Source organism: Pseudorca crassidens, chromosome 5, assembly GCF_039906515.1.
Source record: "Pseudorca crassidens isolate mPseCra1 chromosome 5, mPseCra1.hap1, whole genome shotgun sequence".
Lineage (NCBI taxonomy): Eukaryota > Metazoa > Chordata > Mammalia > Artiodactyla > Delphinidae > Pseudorca > Pseudorca crassidens.
In genome coordinates, this window is record NC_090300.1 from 148,603,111 (window position 1) to 148,616,804 (window position 13,694).

The following is a 13,694-nucleotide window of genomic DNA, read 5'->3' on the forward strand; positions in this document are numbered from 1 at the left end:
GCCAAGTTCATGTCAAACTCATGGCACGTTAATATTATTTAATAATCGAAACGTGAAACATGAAGTAACTCACCCATCGCTCTGGAGAATGCAGCGGGGGGAAGAATGCCCTGGCACCATTACTGCTCCTACATAGAAGGGACACAGAGTACGGTCACTTCAAGTGCTGTAGAGAGCAGTAAGGCCTACACATGCCGTGCTCTCGGGAGGAATAACCCCCCCGCTCCCCACGAGTGCACGTGTCCCCGAGCAGCCAGCAGGCCAGGAGGGATTCCTCCAGGTCACTGGGAATCGCCAGCCCCGCAACCCTGCCGCGTGCTTTCCTTCTCTGAGCCTGATTCCTCCTCTATGAAGCGGTGACGATGACACCTGCTTCCTAATCCCGCGAAGAGTGCGTGTTAAGTGAATAAACGTGAAAGTGCTTAGAAGTAACAAAGTGCTGAAGAAGTGTTAGTGTCCCTTCCTTTTAAAGATTTTGCATGTTTTCATCAGCCAGCCTGTACTTCTGGAACACAACTCGTTAGGTATGATTAGGATGATGGCTAGATCTTGAGGTTCATCTGAGATTTGGGAAGAGTTTCGCTGCGGCTTAAGCCCACTGAGGAGCCTCCGGGGTGTGGGTACCAGACATCCGGGGCAGGCCCTCCTCAGCTGCTTTGCTCCATTAGAGGAGCAGTGGTGCTTGGCTGGGGCCCACAGCACCCTGGGCATCTCTGACTCTTTAAATGTGGCACCAGATTTTTTAAAACGTATTTCTGTTATAACGATTGAGAATAGATGCAAAACAAATTTCAAGTATAAAGGTGTCCCGTGAGCCTCCAAACGTGAGAGTATGAGCAGGAACCGGGGCCGAGCGGGACCTCGGGCTGTGCCGAGCTCACCGGGTAACATGACGCTTTCCCCTTGCTTTTTGGTAGATGGACAGTGTCCTCACCTGCGGGGGAAGCAGGTGGGCTGGCAGGACAGGCGACCACGGGCCGGGAGGAGGAGACGCTCCCAGGTACTCTCGTCTACCCCGCTGGTGACCTGCCTGCCCGGCCCCTCCTGGCTGCTCTGCCACTTGTACCCTGCCTGCGCCCCACCCCAGTGCCTGTTGGTTGCCCCCCTCAGCCTGGATCCTGACCCTCCCCTCTCCCACCCGGCTCGGGGCCTGGTCCTCACGTTTGGTTGCCCCTGTGCTTGACCACTTCTTCGGAGATTCTTAACCCCGAGTTGCACCCTGACTCCCATTAACCTCGCTCGGCCACGGAGCACGTGGAGAGCCCCTGACGGGGGCGGGCTCCCCCGCTGGTGTTCGCACCCTCTCAGACCTGCTTCTTGTGTGTTCGTTTCCTTTAACAGGGTGGTTTATAGTGAACTGAGAAGGAGCGTTGGATTCTTGCAGTGACGCGGTCGGGAGTGTGTGGTGCCGTCCCTCCTCATCCACACAGAATGTCCACCCTGTCACTGGCCACATTGCGGGTCTCAAAGGTTAGAAACAGAGTGAAGGTGATGAGATGCTTCAGAAGCAGAGCTGATCTTAGGAATAATTTTAAATGAGGCTGGAAGATAGGGTTGCTATCCCAGAGGCAACAGCCTCACTGGGCAGACAGATCAAACCCGTGCTCTGCGCCAGGTCTGGTTCTGGGCAGGGTCGGATCCGACAGCAAACACTGACGGGCTCTGTCCCCAGAGACGGCGTCAGATGTAGCCCGCACGCCTAAGAAGTGCGAAGGTGATGAGCTCCGTGGACAAAGGAAAGGGGAGAGCAGGAGCGTGCGAGTGCGTGTGCATGTGTGCGTGCGTGCGTGTGCACTCAGTTGGGAGTGGCCTCACTGAGAAGGTGACATTTAAGTAAGGGTGAGGGAGTGAGTCACAGATGGAGAAGAGCATTCTGGGCAGAGGGAACGGCCAGTGCGAGGGTCGTAGGGGAGGAGGCTGGAGAGCAGCCGGGGGCAGCCTGGCCAGAGCCGTGAGCGGGGTGGGGCTGGGTGCTGGGGCCTGCTAGGAGCTTACACTGTGGGTGGAGGGGGCGCCTGAGCGGAATTCGCTTCTTGAAGAATACACCTCTGGCTCTGGGCAGAGAATAGACGCTCAGGGGACCCTGGCTGGAATCAGAGACCAATGAGGAGGCTTTACCTGCGCCCAGGTGAGAGTGGTGTGAGGGGGTGGCGAGGGCTGGCCAGACTCGGGCTGTGTTTTGAAGGTAGAGCCAGTGTGAACCCCTGAGAGAGTGGAAGTGACCTGAGGGGCAGGGACAGCGGCAAGGACTAGGGCTGAGGGGCAGCGAGGACAGAGTGTCTCCAGTGCTCGCGTCGGTTCGGGAGTGATTGGCCTCTGGACGCGTGCAGGTGAGATGCTGACATTCGTGCACCTGTCAAGCACACAGCTGGACAGATGGCACTGGAGCCTCAGAGAGAGAATGCACTGGGGGTGTGGGCTCGTGCGGATGCCATGCAGGAAACGCTGGCGCCACCAAAGGGGCGTCTGCGGGAGGAGAGAGGCCTGGCGTGGACCCCAGGAACCAGCAGGGGGGTCCCGGGCAAGTCTTCGGAGCCGGGCAGACTCCATCCCTGCTGTTGGTGGGGAGGGAGAACTGGGCTTCCATCGGGTGGCCTGGAGGGGACAAGAGCGAAAGTGGGCGCCCATGGAGGAGCAGAGAGGGGAAGAGCTGGGGCAGCAAGGACAGGGCTTTACCGAGTTGCTGCAGTGGGAAGAGAGGGGGATGCGGGGGAGTTGTCGATGAGCAGAAACGGGGGCCCGGTCCTGTGCGGGTGGGAGGTGGACAGAGGGACTGTCCAGCCACGAGGGTGGCGTCTGGCAGCGATGGACATGCCGGGCCGGCAGTCTGTCCCAGGAAGCAGAGGGGGGAACCGGGAGGTGAGAAGATGGCGAAATCGGGGTGAGATGCGTGTCGTCCTCATGAACGGCCGGTGTTCACCCGTTTGTGGCATTCAGGAAAAGGGAATCTCTTGTGGGTCAACTTACGGTTGAACGTCTTCCGGTTCATGAGGTTTGTGCAGGCATGCCTGGAAGACTGGGGGCCCGGCTGCGCCAGGGGAGGGCAGCGGGATGGCGGGAGCCCCAGCCTGCGTGTGGTCTGCCGTGGGAGCCGAAGCGGCCGCCCAGGGAGAGGCGTGGCGTGGGGAGAGGCGTGGCATGGGCAGAGCCCACGGATGGCGACTCCACGGCGGGACGGGGAAAGGGCCGGGCGGACCTTCCTGGTGGGAGGGGCTGGGACAACAGACATGGCTGGTGGCCACAGCTGACTTTCTCTCCACATTGGTGGCAGCTGTAAATTAATCTCTATCAAAGTAGAATATGTTAGAAAAATTTTAAAAATACAACCACCGTTTCAAGTTAGAGAACAGTACTTGGTTTCCATGGTAACTGCCAACCATTTAACTAGGGCAAGTGTTACGTGGTGACACAGGGTAATTACAGACAACAGGGAAATTGCAGGGTATGTCTTACATAAATACAGAGTGGCTGCATGGTTAGCTTCTGCTCCTGAAGCAAAGCTGCCCCTGTTTCCGGAGGTCTGCTCCAGAGCCTGTCCTCGGGCCATCACTGCCGGGGCAGGGCCTGCCCTCTGCCATGCTCTCTGCTACCTGTGAGTCCCGCTGTCTTCCCCTCTCTGCGCTGGGGCCTCAGGCAAGTCTTCCCCGGGTGCACTTGACCTGTGCCTCTGCGGGGCCTTCCCAGGGCCAGGCTGGGAAGAGGTGGAGGCCACACACGGGCCCCAGGCTGCGGCCGTTGAGAGCAATCTATCAACCAGAACTTAAGAAGGGTGTTTCTAGACCTTTTATCAACCGGCTATGAAAGAAACCCTAAATACGGTAAAAAGGAGAATCGGAACACAAATCAGTCTCTTGCAGATTGGAACAGGACGGTTACTTGAGAACATTCATCTGCTGTCACCTATACCAGAGTCCCCCCGAAGACAGAAACTTTAAGGCAGCAGCAACAGTAGAATCCTTGCTGAAACAGGGGTGACTGAGTCAGAGGCTCAGACTTTTGGTTAATTATTAAGAGCTGGAAGCAGATGATGCTTGTGGATGAAAACATCACAGGAGACTCGTGCAGAGCCTGTTGCAGGTAAGTATGAGGACTCAGACACTCGGCCCAGAACCGGTATCCATGGCAGGTGAGTCACGCCTCTCCAAAGCAAAACTGTGGGCATAGCCAAGAGCTGCTGTGCATTTGAGGAGGACCAGACAGCAGGAGAAGCACCAAATGCAGCAGAAGAACATATTTGAAGCGAAGACTTAATGGCATGAAGACAAGAATATTCATAAAAGAAACAGCTCCTTCAGAAGAAACAAACAAAAATTTTGGAAAGCAAAGTTATCAACACGGAATAATCAGGGTGGTTTAAATTGCAGAACAGACAGAAGGGAAGAAGGAATTAGTGACTGGACAAATGAACCGAGGATTTATTCCGGAATGCAAACCTAAAGGACCGGAGCTGTTGCAGAGTGCAGGCCTCGGCCACTGAGAGGTGGAGGGTGTGAGAGGAAAGGGCGAGACCGTGAGGACTCTGAGAGGCTCTCCTCTCTGTGGGTGGGAGCCTGAAGAGCAGAGAGCAGAGGAGGCTGAGGGAGGATGATGAGACATCCTGGAAGGAGCCTCTCAGGGCTCAGAGCGTGTCGGGGGTACAGTGTTGGGGGGGGGTTGGGGGTTGAGGGGATGGTGAGAAACCACAAGGGCCTGAATACAGTGGGACAGAATTTCGGGACAGGACCAAAGAGAAACCCCCAAAGTGGCTGGCAGGAGGCGCAAGCGTCTGGCTCTCAGTTGGCGTCAAAAGTCTCTATGACAAATGTATACTTTAGAATTAATTGGATCAATATCTTCAAAGTACTTGGGGAAGAAGGATTCCAAACCTGGAATTTGAGACACAGCCAGGATTCAAGTCGAAGGGCAAAGGAAGGGTGTTTCAGACAGTCAAGGACTCAGAGGTCTCCAGCCTCACCCCTAAGACTCTGAGAAAATGAAGAAAGATAGCCATCCACAAAAGAGGTTATCATTTGGTTCCACTGAGAATGGTGGGAAAGAATCCAGGGTAGCACGCAGCTACTCTGAATAACTGTTGGTGCCCATTGGTATGCAGATTAAAATGATGGTTGAAAAAATCTTGGTAGGTTCCAGCGTTATTTTTTGTCGATGGTTTGTTCAGCGGTTAGTTGTGATTTTGGTGTTTTCGTGAGAAGAGGTGAGCTCACGTCCTTCTACTCCACCATCTTGTTTCTGTCCTACAAACCGAAAAATCTTATATATATGTATTTATGTAGTGATGAGAAGGAGAAGAGTGAAAGATCATTAAACATCAGTTCTTTTTCTGGGGGAATACGTAGATACTCTTCAAGCCTATAGTGTATGAATGTGCATTTAAACACGTTAACGATGTACCAGGAGCCACCAGTCACAGGGACAGATTGCGCAGCTTCAAATCTCGTGGAGGAAAAGCTCTGGAACAAAGAAAACCTGATTAAGTCACAAAAAAAAAAAGAAAGGTAGAGAAGGAGGAATAAATTAGAAATCAAAGTAAATGTGTAAAGCAAGACGTCATGTGGCATTAGTTCAAATGTATGTGAAATTTCTCTATTAAAAGGCAAAACTCAGATTGTCTTAAAATTGACACAGAAACAGAAAATGTATTAATGGGAGGAGTACTAAGCAAATGGTAATCACTGGGAAGCAGGCCAAGCAACATTATTTTCAAGAAAAAGATAAAAAGCATTAAATGGGTTAAAGATACTTCATTTTGATAAGTTATAATCCTCTAAGAAGATATGATACTCATGAACTTTTGTGTATATAATTACATAGCTGTAAAATTTATGAAGGAAGAACTTCTAAGAATAGGAAATGGACAAATCCAGTACCATAATGGGAAACTTTAATTGAAAAATCAAGAAGACAAAAAAATTCATATGGTTATGAAGAATTTGAATAGCATTCTTGACAAATTGTGTTCCAAATGCAGGATATACTTTCCTACTTTCCTTTCTCCCTCCCTTCCTCCCTCCCTTCCTTCCCTACTTTCTTCCTTTCTATTTTTCAAACACACCAGGACCATTCACAGATATATTTACCACGTATTTTACTTTAAAGGAAATAAATTTTTCAACAGCGGAAGTCATTAAGTACAGTAAAAATGGAAATTAACCACAAAATGATAATCAGAAGTAACCCAGACTCCATTACATATCTAGAGATTTGGGAATGCTTTTAAATAAAAGCATAAACTGAATAAAAAGTAATGAAAATGAGATAATACTGCACATCAAAACATGAAGGATGCTGTCAAAACTCTTCCCAGGAGAAAATGTTGGAACGCTGGAAACACTTAAAATAAATGAAACAACCCTATGACTCTAAATGTTAGAGGAAGAATTACAAAATAATTCAAGACAAAGTAGGAAAACTTAATGAAGATAAAGGTAGAGATGAATACAGCAAAACGTGAAAACGTTGCCACATATGATGTAGAAAGTCTGGATAACTATGGGAATGACTGAAATGGTGCTCAGAGTCTGCACTCACTGAGGTGCCAGTGAGGTCCTACTCCACAGCACATTCTCACTCATCCAAAAGGAAACATAATTCTTAAGGTGTGCAATTGTTTTAGAGAACAGAAATGTCAGAAGTTCCCTGAATCATTTGATAAGATCAGCAATGTTGTGATATAAAAGTCACACAAGTAATCCTAAAGTCATCTATAGGTAACTCTGCCTCTGAGACAGATGCGCAAACCCTAAGTAAAATGTTAGCAGGTCAAATCCAGCAATGCCTTCAGTTTTAAGTACCTCTCTAGCTGTAAGTACCTCTTTGATTTAAGAGGCGTTTTGAGGAGCTGTGCTTTGGAGAGGTGCCCGGTTGTGCCTTGTCCTCTCTCTGCTCTGTTCCTGTCTGTCTGGCGTTCTTGGTTTCCTTCTCTGTGTATCACTCTTCTTGAATTCTTCTCATTGCTTTATTTTGTTTTTGACTTTTAAAAATGTTCTCTTTCTTCTATTTTCCTCTGTTGTGTTTATTCAATCTCGTGTGTCTTCTAATTTCATCCTGATTTTGAAATATTTTTTCTTTTATTCTTGATTCTTTCCTGAATTCTATGACCTAAATTTTGAGTTTTTCTAATTCTGATTTATAGTTTTTCATCTCTTGCATCATTATCTTACTGTCTTTTAATCAACTTAAAGATATTATAGTTTTTCTATTTTTGTCAGCATGGCTTTATGATGTGTGTTTATTGTCAGTAGGGTTGTTATTTTGTTTCCTGTTTTCTTTTGTCTTAAAAAAAACTTTGTATGATATTTAACATCACACGAAATTTGTTTTGCTGAACTTTTAAGAAGGGAGGTATTGTTTATAACAGCATTGCTAATTTCACAGCTCTAGAATGCCCTCTTCTGTTACTTTTATGAAGGTTTAGTATGAGGACTTGCTGCAGTCAGAGTGTGTCTGGTGGGAGCTGCTGGGGGTCTCCGAAAGCTGGGTAAAGGCCTTGTGTCGCCGTTAAGTGCTCCGGTTTTGATAACTGGTTTTGTACCCTGCCTACCCAGATGCCCTTGGTTTTAGAAAATATGCTCTAAAGTATTTGGGGTCAAGGCAAGTGCTGTCTTGTAGTCACTCTTAGCCGGTGTGGAATGATGGGGAACAAATACCTGTGCAACAACCAGGCAGGCCTGACTGTGAGCAATGGGGGGACAGTTAAGGGACCTGCAGGAGTTTGTTGTAATGTTCACGCAACTTTTCTCAAGGTTCCACATTACATCCCAATAAAAAGTTGTCAAGTAAGTAAGTAAAACGAATTCTTCAGTGGAAAACATGGTGGCCCTTCTCCTCTGTACAGATCTCCTGGGAGACTCGGGAGCGGGGAGGCCAAGGGGCAGCAGGTGGGGTCCCAGGTGGGCCAAGGGGGGCGCCGGGCTCTGGGCCGATGCAGGGGCTGACGTTTCAGTCTCTCAACACTTTTCTCAAACTGCAATTTTAATTAAAACAAAATCAATGCCTCAGAATATAATTCAAAAATCTAATGAGAAGAGGACAAGCGCCCTCCTGAGGTGACGTGGGGTTTCGGGGCCCAGGAGGCCCAGAGGGCGGCTGGCGAGAGCTCCTCCCTCGGCCCGGTGGGTGCCTCCCACTGTCCCGAGGTTACTTGTCACCAAGCGCGAGCCGCTGAAGATGTGCGCGGCTGGTTCTCTACCGACTCGGGCTGCGCCCGGAGTGGGTCTTTGGATTCACGGGGTTTAGCGCTGCCGGCCGGGCCTCGTGGTGGGGAAGCCGGGCGGGGGCTGGGGCGGGGGGAGGTGCTCGGGCGCTTCTCGCCCGGGGCTTTCCACTCACACCCGAACAGAGCACGTCCGCACCCCGTCCCCCACAGTGGCCCCGCCTCGTGGCCGTGGAGAGCAGGACCCTGGAGCTGCCCGGGGCTCTGAACCCTGGGGCCGCGTGAGCCCCGTGCTGGGGAGGTGATGCCTCTTCTTGTAGCAGTCTCCAGGGAGCTGGGTCTCCAGGGAGCTGGGACTCCAGCCGGCCGAGGGTGGTGCGGCGGCTCACCAGGCGCGCCCGTATTGTGCCCAAGAGGCTCATCTTGAGATGCGGGCTCCTTGGTGACCTCAAGGCCCCTCAGCGTCACCCCCACAGCCAGGCCTGACCGCCCCGCCCTCACTCTCCGCTCCGTTGCCCTGGCCCCCCCAGGCCTCTGCCCCGTGCCCAGGGCCGGGTGCCACGCCCTCGCGGCACCCCGGATCCCCCCCGCGCGGCCCGCCCTCGGCCTGCCATCCACCCTCCCGCACTCGAGCCTGTCTGGCCCTGGCATCCTTTGGAATCCAAGGTCCGGGCCCAGCCGGTTCTCGTCACCACGCCCCCTCGCCTGACCCTGGTAGGTCTCTGCCCACAGCGGCCCTGCGTTCCCCACCGCTGGTCTCCAGCACGACCACCCGGATCTGAGCGCTGTCCGAGGAGAGCGGTACCCGGGTGATGTCAGCCGCGTGTGGCCCCAGGCCGGCCGCCCCTCCCCACGGGCTGCGGCAGCCTCTCGGTGGAAAAGGAGGTGCCAGGGCAGAGGGATCACAGACGACCCCCCGCCCCCCCCCCCCACGTCTGTGCCCCCGCTGTGCGTGCCCCTCTCCACACGGGCTCCACGCCGGGTGTCAGGCCGCTCGCTGTCGCTTTGTCTCCCGCCCTGGAAGCGCCCTTTCCACGCGGCTGGTGACCTGTTGTGTGCTTCTTGCTCGTTCTCTGCCCTGGGCTGAGGTTTTCTCTGGACAGTGCGGCTTTCAGGACGTCGCTGCAGCCACTGGTGGGCTGCACTAGCACATGTTAGGCTCGTGCAGTCCGACGAGGTGAGGCAGCCTAGCCGGGAAACAGCAAAGCACCCACACCGCTGTGCCCGTCGCCTGCCGGAGTTCAAAGTAATCACGTTTACAACCTAGTCACGTTTGTAACTATGGTGCACATCCCTACCATGTCTGTTCGTGACGCCGATGGAGCTGGCCGATCGTCTTGGGGTGCCGACTGTCCCTCTGAGTCTTAGGGCCACTCAGGGCCTCCAGGGCAGCAGCATGGAGAAGGGCGCGCAGAGGCGGCTGCAGCTAAGCTGGGGCCTTGGAGACAGTGCTGCCCGCCTCCCTACTGTCCCGCTGGAGGAGACGGCCCAGCCACAAGGCCCACCTCTCCACCCCCCGCCCCCCACCACAGCCCGCCCGCAGGCTCCTGGCCCCGCGCACAGGGGATGGTCAGATGTATTCTCCCCAGAGCACAGACCTTCCTCTCTCCCCAGCCCCAGCAAATAATTGAGCCCTGGCGTTGTTTGGACCCGGACGCTTTCAGAAATAATACAGTAAACACATTCCTCACCTTCATCTGTTCTTTTCTCTTATCTCCTATTCTTACTCTAGAATTATCCTGGTAAAATCAGGCTTAAAGTTCCTCATTTGTATAACACTTTGCAAATTACAGAGTGCTTTTCATGTCACTGAAAGGTGGGTATTTTCTCGTTTGTATTTAGAACGAGGAACAGAGGCTGAGAGCAGCTGAGTCTGGGCATTAGCCTGGGGGTCGAACTCAGGGTCCTCTGCAGAGCAGGCCCCCAGGAGCCGTGTCACTAGCCGGAAGTCACCAGGCCCCAGAGAGTGTCCCTGGGGGTTGGAGGAGCCGATGCGGCTGCACGGGCGCCAAGTGCTCCCGCAGAGCCGCCTCGCTGCACGGTACTCTCTGCCCCCGCCCCTCCTCCTCTGTTGCCCTGGCGGCCGCCTGGACCTCCCTCCAGGACCTCCCGCTGGGGAACATACCAGAAGTCAGCCCAGGACAAGGTGTGGTGGGCAGATATGTAGGCTTCCACCCCGGCCTAGAGGCCTTGCTGAACTCCCCCCCTGAGAGTGGGCGGCACGTGGGACGTTGTCCCGTGATTGTGTCGTGTTGCCTGGCAAAGGGATTTTGTGGATGTCATTCAGGTTTCTAGTCACCTGACTTTGAGTGACTCAGAGGGAGGTGCCCTGACCTAATCTCAGGAGCCCTTCTGTCTGGGTCTGGACGTGGGAGGTGGAAGAAGACAGAGACGGGAGGTGAGGGGGATTCCAGCGGGAGAGACCAGGAGATGCAGATGGCGTCTGGGAGCCAAGAGGGCCCGGCCGGTGGCCACAGAGACACCCTCCGCCTAGAAGAGCCCGGCTCCCAGGGAGACCACAGCAGTGGCTGAGTCCTGTGTGAATGAGGACCAGCCACCCCATGTCCGGGCCTCCGCCCCTCCTGGCCGTGAGCTGATGAGTGGGCACTGTGTTCAGCCCTAAGTTACGGGGTTTGCTCTCCAGTGGTAGAGAAAGCTGCACAGACCAGCAGGAGCGGGGCCAGCGGGGTGACATCGTGCTGGGCTGGAGTCTCAGGGCCACTGACAATTAACCCAAATCCCTACTGATGAGAGATGCCACCTTCATCCCAGGCACTCATGGTCCACGCTCCCCTCCCCCACAGAGTGCTGTGATCCACAGCATCTCAGAGTTTGTCCCTCTGCCAAACAGCCAACTCACGACCTGCCTTACTCCTCACCTCTGTGCTTCCCGAGGAACGCTGCAGTCCTTCTGTCATGGTTTCTGTGGCCTCCCATTTCAGTCACACCTTCAGGCTGGGAGGGAGGTCCTTCCAAGTGGGGCATGGCAGGCTCTGCCCACACACAGGCCTCGCCAGACCCCGTGGTCTCCTCAGTGTGTTGCGTGGCCCTTATTCAGGTTATCCTTGGCTTCTTTTGTAAGCATTACCGATGTATAGGAGAGATACTTATTCTTGCATCTTTAGTTTATAATCTGTCATCTTAGTAAACTACGTCCTATTGGGGGGTCTCATAAGCTGGGATGTGTTAGGTAGAGAATTACATTATCACAAATGATCATTTTAACACCCTTCCCTTTTGAGTATCTATGGCTCCTCGTTATGTTTCATTTACTAACCGCATGGCCTGAATCTTTGGAGTAACATTGAATTGCAGCCCGTCCTTTTCCTGTTCGGCCAGACCTCCACCTCCTCCTGCCCCAAAGCTGCCGGATGCAGCGCACACCCGACCTGCCGGGTTCTAACAGCAGTGAATTATTGACTGTTCTGGTGCTCCTTTCTGAAAACCTCTTGGCCCTGGGCTGTGACCACCCCGCCCGCACGGCCTCCAGACGCTCCTTTCCTGGACCCCGTGGGCTCTCCTCGTTCATGTGTCCGCGAGCACGCTTCTTCTGCCCACTGTCCTGGGTTCTCCACTCGCAAGATGTGCGTGTGGGCTCCCCGCTCCCGAGATGCATCCCCGACCGCCAGATGTCCCCCCTCGCGTCCTGGGCACCTGGAGAGCCACACCCCGGACCTGGCTCCTGTCCTGAGTGCGGGGAGCCGCCAGCCCTGCCCCCTCGCCTCACCCCGCCTCCCCACATCCACCACGAGCCCAGGGTCCTCGGTGTGCTCCAGGCCCCTCCTCATGCCTCGGCCTGCATGCAGACGGCAGAGAAGGCCACAGGTCAGGGAGGCAGAGGACGAGGAAAGACAGGAAGCCTCCAGAGCCGCCGGGACGAAGTGCCTGCCGGTGTCTAAGGGGCCTGCCTTCCCAGGCAGACGGAGCCGGACTCGGGGAGGCTCGACAAGTGTGCTGAAGGGTGCTCGGACGCTGCGCGGGTGCCAGACCCGGCTCCCACCTGGGAGAGCAGCGGCCCTGCTCCTCGGGGTGCACTCGAGGAAGAGCAGGCCCACGCGCCCAGGAGACGCGTGAGCAGCTCCCTGTCAGATGCTGGGAGGTGCCGGTCAGATGAGGCTGGATGTGTAAATACACCGTGGGCACATTAAGCGCTGATCTGTGGGCGCCAGTGGGGCCACCCTGATGGCACAGTCCTGAGTGTAAGCGGCAGAGGGGCAGTGTGGATGGTGCCCTTGGTGCCCATTTTCTGAACGCGAGATGCGATGGAAGGTCTTGTTGGGGCGCTGTGTGCAGCCTGGCAGGAGCGCGACGGCAGGGCCTCTGCCGGGCACAGCGCAGAGGCCAGGCGGCTGGAAGAGTGGCCTTTTGTGTGTTCCATTCATTTGAAAATAAGCCGAAGCAAATAGAGTGCAGTGTTCGCATTTGTAAATTCTCAGTATCCAGTGCACTGCTGTCTCATAGTTTTTAGTTTCTCTGGGTTTGAAATACTTCGTAGTGAGAAATTAAAACTTTTTTCAAACTAGATCCCCCGAGCCTCTCATGAAGGGAGCCTTGCGTCAAGCCCGCCCATTCCCCAGAGGGCGTCCTGACGGGACTCACGCCCGCTCACCGCTCCGGGGCTGAGGGTCCCAGAGCTCCACCAGGCCTGGTCCCAAGCCCGGGTTGGGCGCAGAGGCTCCTCAGGGCCCGCGGTGCTCTGTCCCTGGACCCAGATGTGGACTTCCTGTGGCCGTGGGTTGAGGGATGTCACCAGGAGCTCCCCGAGGGCCCCGCTCAGCCCAGGCCTGGTGGTGTGGGGATCGCTGAGCTGGGTGGACCCTCCTCCCTGAGCTCTTCCCTTCCTTGGTGGGGGGTCCAGTCTGATAGGGTCACCGTGGTGCCTGGGGGTGGGCCCCCAGGAGCAGGGAGGGTGCCCCACCGAGCAAGACCAGAAGCTGGTCTTGGCCAGGGCCGGCAGACTCGGCTGCCCGCTTTTGGAGCATTTCTCGGTTTCCTCTGCAGGACAGGCCTGGAGGTTACAAGGCACCACGTCCCTTCCGTCCGCCATTGACGGAGAGTGCGGCTCTGAACGGGCCCTTCTCTCCCCACGGTCAGCGCACACGTCTGGACCTGGTCACCCTGAGGGTCACACGGTTTCCCAGGAGGGACGGGGGAGCCGACCTCATTTCCCCTTAGAAGTTAGAGGGCGTTTAGCGAGCGATGCCGGCGCCCCCGGGCCGCTCTGTGCAGGGATGTCTGAGCCGGGCCAGGTGAGCGCCGACCTGAGTCTTCAGAGAGCCCTCCCCGCCTGCCCCGCTGCCCTGTGACAGCAGCCGTATCCCCGCGGCAGGCCTGAACGTTGTTTCTGGTGTCCTGTGGGCCCAGGCAGCACGGCACAGGGGCGCCTGTCAGGGACCCTGGGCTGCAGGCCCCGCATCACCTCGGGGCTTCTGCCTCTTTGGCCCTTGGGTTCATTTTCACTTGCCCTCAGCCTCTGTCTCCCTCCTCCATCCGTCAGTCTGTCTGTCTCCCTCTGGGCTCTCCTCATCTCTCTCACTCTCTG

General features: G+C 54.9%; 1 protein-coding gene across 20 annotated transcripts in view; it reads left to right on the forward strand.

Annotated features, from left to right (window-relative positions):
* PCBP3 (poly(rC) binding protein 3) overlaps window positions 1–13,694 on the forward strand; it is a 212,307-nt gene that overhangs the window by 118,914 nt on the left and 79,699 nt on the right. Inside the window, exons 1-2 of one of the 20 annotated variants that reach the window (XM_067739702.1) lie at window positions 918–1,000; window positions 1,342–1,470. The exons of 18 other annotated variants lie outside the window; for them this stretch is intronic. The gene's annotated coding sequence lies outside the window, so the exon portion shown is untranslated. Of the gene's footprint in view, window positions 1–917; window positions 1,001–1,341; window positions 1,471–13,694 lie in introns of those variants that run through there. One more of the 20 variants, XM_067739701.1, reaches the window with a different exon arrangement.